This window comes from Theropithecus gelada, chromosome 3 (assembly GCF_003255815.1).
Source record: "Theropithecus gelada isolate Dixy chromosome 3, Tgel_1.0, whole genome shotgun sequence".
NCBI lineage: Eukaryota > Metazoa > Chordata > Mammalia > Primates > Cercopithecidae > Theropithecus > Theropithecus gelada.
In genome coordinates this window covers 2664662-2679064 of record NC_037670.1, presented here as the reverse complement: position 1 = coordinate 2679064, position 14403 = coordinate 2664662, and positions in this window count along the sequence as shown.

Here is a 14403-nt window from a genome sequence, read left to right as displayed (position 1 = left end):
CGAGTTCAAGACCAGCCTGGCCAACATGGTGAAACCCCATCTCTACTAAAAATACAAAAATTAGCTGGGCGTGGTAATCTCAGCAGGTGCCTGTAATCCCAGCTACTCAGGAGGCTGAGGCAGGAGAATTGCTTGAACCTGGGAGGTGGAGGTTGCAGTGAGCCAAGATAGCACCATTGTACTCTAGCCTCGGCAACAGAGCAAGTCTCCATCTCAAAAAAAAAAAAAAAAAAATACACACGCAAATTTTCCCCAAAAGACAGCTTTGCAAGGTCCCTACATCTCCCCCGACAACCTTTTTTAGAGACAGAGTCTTGCTGTGCTGCCCAGGCTGCAGTGCTGTGGCACGATTGTCACTCACTGCAGCCTTAAACTCCTGGGCTCAAGCGATCCTCCCACCTCAGCCTTCCAAGCAGCTGGGACCACAGGCATATGATACCACACCCAGCTAATTTTTGAATTTTTTTTTTTTTTTTTGAGGTGGAGTCTCGCTCTGTTGCCCAGGCTGGAGTGCAGTGGTGCGATCTCGGCTCACTACAAGCTCCGCCTCCCTGGTTCACGCCATTCTACTGCCTCAGCCTCCCGAGTAGCTGGGACTACAGGTGCCCGCCAACACGCCCGGCTAATTTTTTTTGTATTTCTAGTAGAGACGGGGTTTCACCGTGTTAGCCAGGATGGTCTCAATCTCCTGACCTCGTGATCCGCCTGCCTCGGCCTCCCAAAGTGCTGGGATTACAGGCGTGAGCCACCGCGCCCGGCCTGAATTTTCTTTTTTAATAGAGATGGGATCTCACTTTTTGCCCAGGCTGGTGTTGAACTCCTGGCCTCAAATGATCCTCCTCCCACCTTGGCCTCCCAAAGTGCTGGGATTACAAGTGACAGCCACTGTGCCCAGCCCAAGGCTACTTCTGTTTACTGGCCAAACAGCAACCATTTCAAAATATGTGAAAAATGTATATTTTGGGGTAAAACATGTTCATTTCCTTCACTGTTAAAGGCTCTGAAAAGCCCCAGCTGGGGTTGGCTGCCTGGGGAAGGAAACTCATGAATCCCACAGAGGTGGGAGAGGCGCTGATTGTGCCGGGCCTCGGTGCTCTGGCTCTGAGTCAGCTACTTAATGAGCTCCCTCGAGCTGACCCCGAGCACAGCAGGAAGGTGTGAACACTCCCTCCCAAGACAGTGAAAAGGTGGAGGGAGTTTTGTCACCTGCTGCAGGCTCCAGCTGCTCCCAGGGGTAATGGCCTAGGCGGTATTCACACCCCCACGTAGCTGTGGGCAGGAAACTCACAGCCAGGCTGCTGGGACCAGGCTTGAAGTGAAAGGAAGCCAGAGGGATGTCTTTGGAGAGATGAGAAGAGACACACTAAAGCAGAATTCGCAAGGAATTATTTTCTTCCTCCTTCCAGACTCCAGGATGGAGGGAAAGTCTCACTGCAGACAGGGACACAGTCAGATGATGTGGTAGCCAGGCACAGACAGCTTTTGCTGATGATGAGCTATTACATTAGTCAAGACTTTATTGCAGGTGAGAAAACCCACTTCCAATAAACCCAAGTGAAAGAGAAGGTGATTTGTGGTTCCCATAACTGGGGTGTATAGGGGCAAAGCTGTGCTCTGGAATGACTGAGACCTCACTGGATGTGGGCTCCATCTCCACATCAGCCTCCACACACAGTCAGTGTGGACAAAAAGAGTCACATTGTAAAATATTTGAAGAGATTTATTCTGAACCAAATATGAGTGACCATGGCCCATGATACAGCCTCAGGAGATTCTGAGACAAGTGCTCAAGGTGTTAGGCAGCAGCTTGACTTTATACATGTTAGGGACACACAAGACATCAGTCAATACATGCAAAGTGTACATTGGTTCAACCTGGAAACGTGGGACAGCCTGAAGCAGGGGAAGCTGGGGAAGCAGGGGTGGGATTCGAGGTCATAGGTGGATTCAAAGATTTTCTGATGGGCAATTGGTTGAAACTGTTAAGTTACTATCTAAAGACTGGGTATCAATAGAAGGGAGGTCTTTGATTTTTCCCAATACTGAACCCAGACAAGGAGCTGTAGAGACCAAGGATCTTACTATGTAGATGAAGCCTCCCAGTAGCAGGCCTCAGAGAGAACAGATTGTAAATGTTTCTTATCAGACTTAAAAAGGTGCCAGAGGCCAAGTGCAGTGGCTCGTGTCTGTAATCCCAGCACTTTGGGAGGCCGAGGCAGGCAGATCACAAGGTCAAGAGATTGAGACCATCCTGGCCAACATGGTGAAAACTCATCTCTACTAAAAATACAAAAATGAGCTGGATGTGATGGCACATGCCTGTAGTCCCAGCTACTCAGGAGGCTGAGGCAGGAGAATTGCTTGAACCCGGGAGGTAGAGGTTGCAGTGAGCCAAGATTGTGCCACTGCACTCCAGCCTGTCAACCAAGAGAGACTCCATCTCAAAAAAAAAAAAAAAAAAGGTGCCAGACTCTTAGTTAATTCTCTCCTGGATCAGGGAAAAGACCTGGAAAGGGAAGGGGATTCTCTACAGAATGTAGATTTTCCCCACAAGAGACAGCTTTGCAGGGCCGTTTCAAAATATGTCAAAGAAAAATATTTTACAGTAGAATACTTCAATTTCTTTCGGGATCTGCTCTCTGTCATGTGATGCTATACTAGAATCATGTTGTAATGTGATATCTTACGGCTCCAAAAAGTCTGTTTTGTCAGTCTTAAGATCTGTTTTAATGGTTAATGCACGTCAGCTTTGTCGGAATTTCAAAGGGCTGAGAGTATAATGAGGTATGCCCACTTCTATCAAGACCTGAACTAGATTTTCATTTCATTACTTTGGAATGCCCTTTGCCAAGGGCTGGTGGGGGAGGGTGGTCCATCAGTCAGTTGGGGGGCTTAGAATTTTATTTTTGGTTTATACCAAGGATAAGGGAATAGGCAGTTCTGACCTTTCATCCTTACGTTGTGTGTTCAAAGAGGAAATAAAGCCCCTTTTTTCAGCGTGATTTGCAGAAATCCAGATAAGTCCTCCAGTTGGTGCAGCATGGATCCTGCTCACATCCAGACCATCACCATATCCAGGGGACAGCTATAGCAGCTGACCCAAGTCACAGTGATGTGGCCAATCTCAGGGCCAGGACAGGGTAGAGAGGCTGAGTCCCCCAGCTTCAGGGAGTGAGTATATCCCACAAAAGGGGACGCCACTGTAGGCTGAACAAAACAAATGCCCCGCACAGCACCCCATCCCTCCCACTGTAGTTCTGAAGGACATGACTGCACTTCAAATGAAGAATCCCCGAGTGGAATGAGCACAACATCTCCACTACTCTAAGAACAGCCAAAACAGGCAGTGAAGCTCAGCTTTCAGGAAGTGTTGCATTCATTGAGAGTGGGCATGCTGATGGAGATGGGAGAAAACTCAAAAGTGGGTGGTGGTTATTGTCAAAAACAAAAGGCATTTTTAAAACTCTGGATATGCTCTTTCTACCGCTAGGCTTTAAATGGCCTTTCCTGTCTTCTTCATCTGGGAATCTCCTATGTGTCTGTTAAGACACTGCTCAAGGCCCAGTTCAGTGGCTCACACCTGTAATCCCAGCACTCTGGGAAGTCAAGGTGAGCAGATCACCTGAGGTCAGGTGTTCAAGACTAGCCTGGCCAACATGGCAGAGAATCACTTGAGCCTGGAATGCCAAGGTTGAAGTAAGACAAGATCACACCACTGCACTCCAGTGTGGGTGATAGAGCAAGACTGTCTCCAAAAAAAAAAAAAAAAAAAGACATTGCCCAACCGTTACCTCCTCTATGAAGCCTGCCTTGGTTCTCCAAGACAAAGTTGGTGTCTCATTGCTGCTCCAGATTCCAAGAGTAGTTTGCATTTACTTCACTGGTGTTTTTTGTTTGTTTGTTTGTTTGTTTGTTTGAGAGAGGGTCTCACTCTGTGAGTGTGGCTGGAGTGCAGCGGCACCATCTCAGCTCACTGCGACCTCTACCTCCTGAATTCAAGCAATCCTCATGCCTCAGCCTCCTGAGTAGCTGGGGTTACAGGCACACACCACCACATCCAGCTAATTTTTGTATTTTTAGTAGAAATGGAGTTTTACCATGTTGGCCAGGCTGGTCTCGAACACCTGACCTCAAGTGATCTGCCTGTCTCAGCCTCCCAGAGTGCTGGGATTACAGGCATGAGCCACCACGCCTGGCCTCTTCACTGGCTTTTAATCTCTGGCTCATGGGTACTGCCTCTCTCCTGGGTACTTCACTATGCGAAGTTTTTCTTCCAGCACCCCAAGCAGAAACCTAACCCTCAGCAGGTGTTCCTGACCAGTTTGGTGGATGGTTAAGCTACACAGCAAGGTGTATATTTTCTGTGACAGATGGTGTTATTTATCTCCTAACAGAACCCACCTCCCATCATAGAGGCTGTAAATTCCACCAACTTCTGCTCCCAGCCTCCCTTGCAAATGGAGGTTGACAAGGGACTCATTTATGGTTAATATGATTTAAGGAGTTTCCAAGGGGCTTCTCCCCCTCCTTGATATAAAGAGCACCTCAAAAGAGAGAAACTTTCTTGCCTGTCCTCTTCCTTCCTGTCTCTGAACACAACTGTGAGAGAATGTGATGCCTGGAGCTGCAGCAGTGATCTTGAGACCATGAGGCAACAGCTGTGGCGGCCATCTTGGGACCATGAGGCAACAGCTGTGGCAGCCTTCTTGGGACCATGAGGCAACAGCTGTGGCAGCCATCCTGAGACCATGAGGCAACAGCCTGGAGACAAAAGCCAACATGTTCAAAATGATGCAGTGGAAAGATTGGAAGTGGGTCTTTGATTATTCATCCTTAGATTCAAGGTGGGTAACATACTTCCATATCACTTCAAAGAGAAAGTAGAAACCTCTATTGTTTAAAGGCATTTTTAGTTAGCAATTCCATTACTGGAACCAGAGAGCATGCTAACTGACATATGCTTTCTCACCCATGGCAGCAGTTAGGGACTCCACAGTACAAACATATTTTCCCATCTAGCACCAGTTTAGAAAATGGAGGGCCAAAAATCACCCAAAAATTAAAATTATAGCCAAGAGCAGTGACTCATGCCTGTAATCCCAGCACTTTGGGAGGCCAAGTCAGGTGGATAACTTCTGATAAGGAGTTCAAGACCAGCCTGGCCAACATAGTGAAACCTTGTCTGTACTAAAAATACAAAAATTAGCCAGGCACAGTGGTGCGGTCTGTAATCCCAGCTACTCAGGAGGTTGAAGTAGAAGAATTGTTTGAACCCAGGAGACAGAGATTGCAGTGAGCTGAGATCATGCCATTGCACTTGAGCCTGGGCAATAAAGTGAGCTATGATCATGTTTCAAATATATGTATATATATATATATATATTAAAATTATGGGCCATGTGTTATGGGTCATACATGTAATCCCAATGCTTTTGGAGGCTGAGGCAGGAAGATTGCTTGAGGCTAGGAGTTTGAGACCAGCATGGGCAACACAAGACCCTGTCTCTACCAAAAAATATTTAATAATTTAAAAAATTAAAATTATGAAGGTATTGTCCTTGTTTTGTTTCCAGCTATCAATTTATTTGAAGTTAAACACAAAGTGAATAATAATCTTCTGTGGTATGAGCATAAACTCAAAGATCAGACCTCCTGGTTGGTCACCTGAGTACATGTCTAAGTCACCTATATTCAGTCTTTCCCCTCATGTTTTTGTTTTCTTTTGTTTTGTTTTTTGAGATGGGGTCTCACTCTGTTGCCCAGGTTGGAGTGCAGTGGCATGATCTCAGCTCACTGCAACCTCCACCTCCCAGGTTCAAGCAATTCTCCTGTCTCGGCCTCCCGAGTAGCTGGGATTACAGGCACCTGCCACCACGCCTAGCTAATTTTTGTATTTTTAGTACAGATGGGGTTTCGCCATGTTGGCCAGGCTGGTCTCGACCTCCTGAGCTCAAGCGATCCACCTGCCTCAGCCTCCTAAAGTGCTGGGATTACAGGCATGAGCCACATGACCTCCCCTAATGTTTGTGAAGCATCATGCCCCTCCCCAACCCTCTGACCCTGAAGATGGCACCATGAATAAGGATGCTGTGCCACAAGGGTAATATTTCACTCAGTAATTTATTCAAAGGCTATGAATTATGTAAATATGCTGAAAAGCTATGTGCTGCATTGCCCTAGGTGAAAAAAAAAAAAAAAATCAAGGCAAACATGTATTTTAACCATCAAGCCAACGCAATAATCCGAATGTTAATTGCAAATCACAACTCAAAAGTTTGAGTTCAGAAGCTGAGTAGGAGCTGGTCAGGTGCATGGAGGTAGGGATGGGTATTAGAGACTGAAACAGCGAGCGGTGGGGAACAGCCAAATGTCCCCAAGCTGATAAACTGTTCCACAGGACTCAGGAGTGAAATGTGTCAGAACAAGAGGTTGGAGCGTGTGGGGCCAGCTGACACGCTGAGGAGTTTGCACTTGCCCATGGACTTGAAGGAGACATTGGAGGGTTTAGGTGGAAGAGACAAGGTCAAATACGCATTTAAAAAGCCAGGTGCAGTGGTGCACACCTTTAATACTAGCACTGTGGGAGGCCAAGGCAGGAGGACCGCTTGAGGCAGGACTTCAAGACCAGCCTGGACAACACAGAGAGACCCCATTTCTACAAAAAAATTTGGCTCACGCCTGTAATCCCAGCACTTTGGGAGGCCAAGGTGGGTGGATCACGAGGTCAGGAGTTCAAGACCAACATGGTGAAACCCCGTTTCTACTAAAAATACAAAAATTATCTGGGCCTGGTGGTGCACACCTGTAATTCCAGCTACTCAGGAGGCTGAGGCAGGAGAATTGCTTGAACCTGGGAGGTGGAGCTTGCAATGAGCCAGTCGCCCCACTGCACTCCAGCCTGGGCGATAGAGTGAGACTCTGTCTCAAAACAAACAAAAAAATTAGTTAAGCATGGTGGTGGCATGTGCCTGTAGTCTTTGTTACTCTGGAGGCTGAGATGGGAGGATCGCTTGAGCTCAGGAGTTTGAGGCTACCCCCATGAGCTACGATTGCACTTCTGAAAGCCAGACTGGGTGGCAGACCCAGTTTCTAAAAAAAGAAAAACCAAAACCACACATTTGTGCATTCTCGAGTCATCAGTCTGGAAGCTCTCTGGTGGCCGGACAGAAAAGAGGGAGATGGTATTTGTGTTTAGTCATAGAGTTATACTTTGTTTTGGGATTTTGTTGTTGTTGTTGTTGTTTGTTTTTTGAAACAGGATCTTGCTCTGTCACCCAGGCTGGAGTACAGTGACACAATCACAGCTCACTGTAGCCTCAAACTCCTGGGCTCAAGTGATCCTCCCACCTCTACCTCCTGAGTGTCTGGGACTACAGGCATGTGCCACCATACCTTGCTAACTTTTTAACTTTTTGTAGAGACAGGGTTTTCCATGTTGCCCAGGCTGGTCTCGAACTCCTGGTCTCTAACGATCCTCCCGCCTTGGCCTCCCAAAGTGCTGGGACTACAGGCATGAGCCATTGCGCCTGGCTAAGTTATAGTTCTCACCAGTGTCTGCCATTTAAACCCTGAATCTAAAGGGTGTGGGTCATGCACAGTGCCCAACATAGAGGAAGGAGGAAGGGCTCAGTAAATAGCCTCCGTTATTATTTCTATGACTATGTGTCCACCACCACCTTCTGCAGAATGATGACTAGATAAAACATATCAACTAGAGGAGTAACTCAGCTGATACTGCAACCTCCACCTCTTGGATTTAAGTGATTCTCCTGCCTCAGCCTCCTGAGTACCTGGGATTACAGGCACCCGTCATGATGCCCAGTTTGTTTTTTGTATTTTTGTAGAGATAGGGTTTCAACACGTTGGCCAGGCTGGTCTCGAATTCCTGGCAAGTAATCCACCCACCACAGCCTCCCAAAGTAGTGGGATTACAGGCGTGAGCCACTGTGCCTGGCCGGCTGATACTGTTTCTGTCAGCAACACCTAACACCACCAACCCCAATGACATGCCACACACGCTTGCTAACAACCTGCTATGGCAGCCTTTCAACTGCGTCTTCATGCTCCATGTAGGCCCCCTGTCTTTCACCACTCCACATTCTACCTGATTCACTAGCGCCTCACTTTTCATACTGAACCCCAGCTCTCCTCACCCTAACACTGGGAGTCAGAAGCTGGCTGCGTTACAGAGGAGGTGCTGTCTTCTTGTCCCTTGGGTAGGGTCTAGGTCAAAGATAAGTCATAGGACCCCAAGTCCCTAGGAAGAAATGTTTCAGGGGCCATGGGGGCCTTTCACCAGGAATTACCATTCAATGTGTGGCAAACAAATGGTGAGAGTGGACCATCCTGTGGCCCTGCAGACATCACAAATCGATCACTGCACTCTTTCCTGCTAAACCAGATGTGCCTGAATGTCCTCAACATAGTGCCCAGGCAATCATTATTAACAGGTCTAAGCAAGCACATGCTTTTTAGGGGCCTGTCTTAGTCTGTTTATGTTGCCGTCACAGGATACTTGAGACTGAGTGATTTATAATGAATAGAAATTTATTTTCTTGTTCTAGAGGCTGGGAAGTCCAAGATCAAGGTGCTGGCAACTTGCCAGGGCCTTCTTGCTGTGTCACCACATCCATGGCTGAAGGTAGAAGGGTCAAGAGAGGGTGAGAAGCTGGGTGCGATGGTTTACACCTGTAATCCCAAAACTTTGGGAGGTCAAGGTGGATGGATTACTTGGGCTCAGGAGTTCAAGACCAGCCTGGGCAATATAGTGAAACTCTGTCTCCACCAAAAATACAAAAAAAAATTCGCCAGGCATGATGGTGTGCAACTGTAGTCCCAGCTACTCAGGAGGCTGAGGTGGGAGGATCACTTGAGCCCGGGAGGAGGAGGCTGCAGTGAGCCGAGATTGCACCAATGCACTCCAGCCTGGGCGACAGAGTGAGACCCCATCTCAAAAAAAAAAAAAAAAGTAGAGAAGGAGAGAGGGTGAGAGAGAGAAAGTAAAAGGGAGCTGAACTCGCCCTTTTATAACAAACCCACTCTAGTGATAACAACATCAATCCATTCACTCCACCTTCATGGCCAAATTGTCACAGGACAAACTCCAAAATTGGGGTTCATCTTGGAAGGCCACATGGATTTTTGGCTTTGTGCAGGAAGGAATTCAAGAGCGAGCCGATGGAGTGAAGTGAAAGCAAGTTTATTACGAAAGTAAAGGAAGAAAAGGGTGGCTACTCCATAGGCAGAGCAGGCCTGAGGGCTTCTGGTTGCCCATTTTTATGGTTATTTCTTGATCGTAGGCTGAACAAGGGGTGGATTATTCATGAGTTTTCCAGGACAGAGGCAGGGAATTCCCAGAACGGAGAGTTCCTCTCACTTTCAGACCATATAGGATAACTTTTGGATGTTCCTATGGCATTTGTAAATTCTCATGGCACTGGTGGGGCTTTCCTTTGGTATGCTAATATATTATAATTAGTGTATAAAGAGCAGCGAGGATGACCAGAAGTTGCTATCATTGCTATCTTGGTTTTGGTTGGCCTTTTTTTTTTTTGAGACAAGATCTTGCTTGCTCTGTCGCCCAGGCTGGAGTGTGGTGATGTAACTATAGATCACTACAGCCTAGACCACCTGGGCTCAAGCAATCCTCCTGCCTCAGCCTCCCAAGTAGCTGGGACTTCAGGCACACCCGGCAAATTTTTTGTATTTTTAGTAGAGGTGAGGTCTTGCTATGTTGCCTGGGCTGGTTTTGAACTTCTGAGCTCAAGCAGTCCTCCAAGTTTGGCCTCCCAAAGTGCGGGGATTACAGGCATGAGCCACCGTACCTGGTCTTGGCAAGCTTCTTTACTGCACCCTGTTTTATCAGCAGTCTTTGTGATCTGTGTCTTGTGAAACCAGTCCTGGCGAACTCCTATCTCATAGTCACGTCTCATTAGGGCCCACCTACCAATACTGTTGCACTGGGGGTTAAGTTCCCGTCGCGTGCTCTTTGGGGGATACTTTTTTTTTTTCCCCAAGATGGAGTCTTGCTGTGATATCCAGGCTGGAGAGCAATGGCACAACCTCGGATCACTGCAAACTCTGCCTCCCGTTTTCAAGTGATTCTCCTGCCTCAGCCTCCTGAGTAGCTGGGACTACAGACATTCACCACCAAGCCCAGCTAATTTTTGTATTTTTAATAGAGACAGGGTTTCACCATGTTGGCCAGGCTGGTCTCGAACTCCTGAGCTCAGGTGATCTGCCTGCCTCGGCCTCCCAGTGCTTGGATTCCAGGCATGAACTGCCGCGCCTTGCCTGGGGGATACTTTGAAACCATAGCAGGGCTCTTATCCCCTATGATCATGTTTTCCTGCTGCACTGCTCTGGAGTGAGTTAGATTATGCTGACACTCCTGGGCCCTCCTCTCTATCCCCTGCTTAAGGGAGGAAGGGGTTGCATAGTGGTGAGACTGGCATTTCCTAATCCCCTCCTGATACGGTTTGAATCTGTGTCCCCACCCACATCGCATGTTGAAATGTAATCCCTGATGCTGGAGGTGGATCCTGGTGGGAGGTGATTGGATCACGGGGGTAGTTTCTCATGGTTTAGTACCATCCCCACTTGGTACTATATAGTAAGTTCTCAGAAGATGTGATTGTTTAAAAGTGTGAGGCACCTCCCCTGTCTCTCTTCTTCCTGCTCCTGCCATGTAAGACGTGCCTCTCCTTCCTCTTCGCCTTCTGCCACAATTGTAAGTTTCCTGAGGCCTCCTCAGCCATGCTTCCTATACAGTCTGCAGAACCAGGAGTCAATTAAACCTCTTCCCTTTAAAAATTACCCAGTCTCAGGTATTTCTTTATAGCAACGTGAGAAGAGACTAATACACTACCTGAGCAAGGGTTAATGTGTTGGGAGACAGCCCAAGCCCTCTAACTTACTAAGTCACAGGCACAAAGGAACTGCAGGCTCCTCCCTGCAGATGAGTAGAGGGACCCTCTCTCTTCCACCAGCACACACACAGATCTTGCAGGGGAAGGGAGGCCCCTAGTTGATTGAAAAAACTACTTAGACTTTTCAACAGTGCAAGCTATTTCATCCAACTTCTCCTAAGCCAATAATCAGAGTATAAATTTCTAGTAGTCCTTAGTAAGAGACAATTAATTAGCTACCCAATTAATTAGCTTCCTCAATAAGGGGGGAGGCAAAGACATTAACGGAGGCTTCAGTGTCTTTGATAAGTGTTTGCAAGTAGAGGAAGCCCAGAGAATTGCAGAACGTTTGCCTGCTGCGATTTTTTTTTTTTTTTTTTTTTTTTACAGAGATGCACTGTCTTTGTTCCCCCAGAAATGGGCCATTTCCCTGGCAGTCAGATGCATCCCTGCCTGCCTTAAACGAAGGTCTGTGATCACCTTCTCTAACATCAAGGCCAGAGTTCCTGAAATCAATGAGAAATTCTAAACACACCAGGATGCCTTCCAAACAGGCGGGCTTTTTGTTCTCCAGAAAATGCAATGAATTTAAAACATTGTACCAAACATCTTCAAAACCTAGTCATGAAAGTAACATGCTTTATTACATTAAATGAAATTAAATCAGTAGAGGAAAAATGCGCTAAGTAGGCTAATGGCCAACATGATTAGTCACTGCTAACTTGCATGAAGTCAGTAGTAACCAAGAGGAGTTCATCAATTTACACTGGAATAAAAATTGAGGGAAGAACCCAGCATACTGGAAGAACAACGAAAAAGATTAAATAATCTTTTAGCTGGGAAAAATATGTTGCTTTGAATATTTTGAGTATATTTTAACTTCAACGATACGCTGAATTCCAATTTCAGGATATTATTTAAGGAAAAGCTTAGAAGTGTATTCCACAAAGAATTAAGAAACACATGTCCTCATAACTTTTATTATGTTCTTTTGATTAAATAATACATATTCATTCCTATATGCTCCTTCATATTACAAATGATTTTTACATCATGAAGATGATGCTATTCTATGGTTTGTATTCTAGCTTTCAAACAGCATTATACTTCATAAACATCTTCTGTGACTAAAACTTCTCCAAAAACTTTCCCTGGCTGCTGGCGTTCCACTAAAAGTGTCATCAACGACCCCATCAAAGGATATTTGTCTGTCATCCTCCCAGAATTCACTTCTCATTGGCGTCTGGTCCTGTCAATTTAATTTTATTCTTATTTTTATTTTTTGAGATGGAGTCTTGCTCTGTCACCCAGGCTGGAGTGCAGTGGCGTGATCTCACCTCACTGCAACCTCCGCCTCCCAGGCTCAAGCGATTCTCCTGCCTCAGTCTCCCAAGTAGCTGGGACTACAGGTGTGTGCCACCACCTCCAGCTAATTTTTTGTATTTTTAGCAGAGACAGGGTTTCACCATGTTAGCTAGGCCAGGCTCAAACTCCTGGCCTCAAGTGATCTGCCTGCCTCAGCCTCCTGAAGTGCTGGGATAACAGATATGAGCCACCAAGCCTGGCTGATTAGTCTTTTCTTGATCCACTCTTCCCAGTGGATTTCTGTGACTCCATGGCCTGGTGTCTCTCCTAAAACTGCCTTTTCAAAAAAATTATAACAGTAAGAAAATTACGACAGTGAAAGATTGGATCTCACTAATCCCCATCTTGCCTTTAACATCCAAACCGCCTTTAATCATATCTGGGCTTGGGCCAAGCAAACTTTGGGAGACATTTAGTTTATAGTTTAAATGATTATATCCCTTCTCCAAAACTCAACCGCCTTCATAAAACTAATGAGAGACCACCAGGCTAGGAGGATGAGAAGAGCCTGAATTCTGCTGAGATGTAGACATCAACGATTACCAGCCATTATTCCAGAGGTCACAAGATTTGCAACCCCCCGATAACTCCTGCAGGTAACATCACTATTATAGAAACTAAGATTGGTCTTTTGAGATAAGGTTTCAGGTTTGTGCATTTCTGACAACCAGTGGCTCCACTTGGACCTGCCAAACTCCCTCTGGCCCCACCCAGAAGTGGACTCGGCAGACAAGGACCACTTTTCACACCCCGAGGATTGCATCCCCAACCAATCAGCAGCACCCCTACCCTAGACCCCTGCCCACCAAATTATCATTACCTCTGAATTTTCAGGGAGACCAAGTTGAGTAACAATAAAACTCGTCTCTCATTCAGCTGGCTGTATGTAAAGTAAGCTCTTTCTCTATTGCAATTACCCTGTCTTGGTAAGTCAGCTCTATCTGGACAGCCAGCAAAATGAATTCACTGCACACGGTTACACTCTCATCTCTACCCCCTGTAGACTCGCCTCCTCTGCTGGAGTTCATCAAGGCTGGGTCTCTCCTGTTATTTTATCCTCTCTCCTTAGGTGATCTCAGCCATCCTCCAGGCTTCGATTATAGCTTACAGGATCGTGATTCACACATTTCAGTTTCCACCCCAGGCCCCTCCAGACATGTCCATCTGCCTGCTGTGTTGACTTTTCCCTTGGGAGTCTTGAGGCAGCTCCAAGCTTACTGACCAGAAATGAACTCAAGCTCTCCGCCTAGCCTGGTCCTCTTCCAGGATCAGCCAGCCTGGAAGACGGCACTGTCATCCACCCTGTTCTCAGGCCTGCCACTCAGGAGTCATCCTCAGCCCCATCTAATTGTCAGAGGTATTTGAACCACAGCAACTCCATCTTGAGTAGGGGATGGGTAAAATGAGGCTGAAACCTGCTGGGCTGCATTCCCAGACAGCCAAGGCATTCTTAGCCACAGGATGAGACAGGAGGTCGGCACAAGATACAGGTCATAAAGACCTTGCTGGTAAACAGTTTGCAGTAAAGAAGCCGGCCAAAATCCACTAAAACCAAGAGGGCAACGAGAGTGACCTTTGGTTGTCTTCCCTGCTACACTCCCACCAGTGCCATGACAGTTTACAAATGCCATGGCAACATCAGGAAGTTTCTCTATATGGTCTAAAAAGGGGGGGCATGAATAATCTACCCCTTGTTTAGCACCTCATGGAGAAATAACCATAAAATGGGCAACCAGCAGCCCTCAGGGATGCTCTGTCTGTGGAGTAGCCGTTCTTTCGTTCTTTTACTCTCTTAATAAACTTGCTTTCACTTTACTCTATGGACTCACCCTGAATTCTTTCTTGTGCAAGATCCAAGAACCCTCTCTTGGGTTCTGGATCAGGACCCCTTTCCTGTAACATAATCAATTTGGTGCCAAATGCATGAAGTGTTATCTTCCAGGTCTCTCAAAGCCATCCACTGTTCTCCATGCAGGAGAGTGTCACCAGGGCTGGCACAGATGGTTGCGCACTGCAGAAAGGCCACCACCCAAGCCATTACCTCTCACCTGTTCATGAAAATACCAACTCATCTCCTTCCCTTTTGGCCTCTCCAAGCCATTTTCCAACCCACAGCCAAAATGATCTCATT